Source organism: Benincasa hispida, chromosome 11 (assembly GCF_009727055.1).
Source record: "Benincasa hispida cultivar B227 chromosome 11, ASM972705v1, whole genome shotgun sequence".
Classification (NCBI taxonomy): domain Eukaryota; kingdom Viridiplantae; phylum Streptophyta; class Magnoliopsida; order Cucurbitales; family Cucurbitaceae; genus Benincasa; species Benincasa hispida.
In genome coordinates, this window is record NC_052359.1 from 65,020,542 (window position 1) to 65,022,918 (window position 2,377).

General features: G+C 39.4%; 1 long non-coding RNA gene across 1 annotated transcript; it reads right to left on the minus strand.

The window, feature by feature from the left end:
* Positions 1-516: 516 nt before the first annotated feature.
* Positions 517-2,174, minus strand: LOC120091629. The gene is made up of 4 exons (XR_005485762.1): positions 1,705-2,174; positions 1,550-1,613; positions 795-983; positions 517-697 (listed from the first exon to the last, which is right to left on the minus strand). It is a non-coding gene; the product is annotated as an uncharacterized LOC120091629 (long non-coding RNA).
* Between the last annotated feature and the right edge of the window lie 203 nt (positions 2,175-2,377).

The following is a 2,377-nucleotide window of genomic DNA, read 5'->3' on the forward strand; positions in this document are numbered from 1 at the left end:
TAGAATGCATATCAGGGTTATGTAAATATGTCTAGAATGCATATCAGGGTTATGAAATTTATTTCTTTTGTGTAAATTTGAAAATGGGGAACGATACTGCTTCCGTCTAGGGTTTTCAATCTGGTATCAAAGCCTAGTTTTTGGTTCTCGAATTTTAAATTTCCGGAATTAAAATTCAATTGATGGTGGGATTCTGCAGAAATAATATCTTTATGTTGATGAATGTATGGGTTTGTGCGATCTATAGATGTTTTCGGGATTGAACTGTTTAGTTCTACTGCTTTCTTTACAAATTGGTTTGTAAGGGCCCGGTGTTTTGGGCATAATTATGCAATAGAGTCTGTATTTTAAACGACCTGAACCCCTAGGACTCAAGCTAGGCCGTTACTAAACATATGCATGCATGGAACTTAAAACGACACCCTTGTATAGTAAAATAAATGCAAAATAAATAAGGTAAATTCAAAAGGCCTCTATCAAATTTAAATATTAAAAACAAACGATAGGATACCCATAAATCATAAATGATAATTAATAGGCCTGAAAACGAATCTTAACAGTAAGTTTCAAACATCAAAACTGAAAGTTGAAAACCATGAAAAGAAATCTAAATATCATGAGTGGAAGCATAAAACTGGTCCCTAGTGAATCGTTCATGGATTCCTCTTCTCATTCGTCGGCGTGTCCCCGCTCTTATCTAAAACATAAACATGAGAAAATGTGAGTATAAAATACTCAGTAAGTAACCCCACTACTGAAGCCAGGCTAGACATCTATGTCCTCTAGATTCCTACCTCTGGTGGGACGTAAGCACTCCTCTAGTCCTACTGTAGATTATCTGTAGTAAGTTCCATAGGACCCACAATCTCTGGTGAATCCCAAAGGATCTTATGGATTCCAAAGGAAACCATTACCTCTAGTGAAGCCGAAAGGACACACAACCTCGGGTGAATCCTGAAGGAAAGCATCACCGCTAGTGAATCCTGAAGGACACACAACCTCTAGTGAGCATCTAACTAACAAGGAGGATACTATCACGATTACAATATCACAAGTATCATAATATAGTTTTATAACATACATATACACCCCTTCATCATAGTTCTATAACATACATATATTTCTCATCATCATAGTCCTCTAACATACATATACATCTCATCATCCTCAGATCAAATAGAATCTTATAGAATATTAATATATTCAAATCATGCTAGCATTCGAATATCTTTATGCACATCTAGTCTTTTAAATCCTTATATCAGCAAGACATAAGAAATATCAAACCATCATCAAATCCTCTGGAAATGATAACTACATCGTCTGGCTCGTGGGCAATTCCAATAGTAAGATCATTTACCTTAATAAAAAATCCACAGATAAAATCAGACAACCAAACAATGACAACGACTTGGAGTAACGACTCTAACATCGAATACAACTATTAAATTTCAGTCCAACAATAACTGTGAAACCTCAGACCCGAAAGCAAATACACAAACCATGGAACCGGCAACGATTTCCAAAATTGAAATGCCCAAGAGCTTACCCAATGACGAAACCACTCCCACCTTCCTCGACGATGCCCTCTTTGACTTCCAAGCTTCTCTCGACTTCAAAATCCAACCAAAGGTGTGTCAAAAAAATAATGAAGCACAACACCATGGCCAATAATTCTAATTGAGAAAAGAATCACCAACTTACCCAAATTCACAAGATTTGGCGAAACGCAATGACGAAAAACTCACCCAAAACAGATCCGACGGAAACCATGACGGTGGCAGGGGCTAGGCGGTGCCAGACAGACGTGGCTGGCTAGTGGAGGCTTCGATCGACGGCGAGCTGAAGAGAAAAGGGAGAACGCTCGGGGGTCGTAACTAGTGCAGGCGACGGTGCGACGAGTCGAGCAGCACAGCACAAGGAGCGGAGGAAACTGGTTGGGAGACAGGCGGCGCGACGGGGCAGGCGAATCTGGCGCGGATGCTCGCGAATGAAAGGCCTTAGGCGAGATGGTGAAAGGGATCCAGACGAGCGGCGCGCGGAGGAGATCGGCTGGGAGCGACTCAGCTAGGGAGGCAGTGCTGGGCGACGGGAAGGGCGAGGCGGCTGCTCGCGAAAGGAAGGGAAGAAAAACTCAGGGGGGAGTGGGCTAGCGTGCGTGAGAAGAAGAAAAGGGGAAGGAAAAATAAAAGAGAGAAGAAAATAAAGAAAATAATTCAAATATAAATAAATAAAATAAAATAAAATATTTTATTTTATTTTATTCTATTCTATCTTATATTATATTATTTTATTCACTTTTTTCCACTTTTAACCCATTTTCTCTTAAATTTTCAATTAAAAAAGAATTTAACTAATCCCCTTTCAAAATAAAATT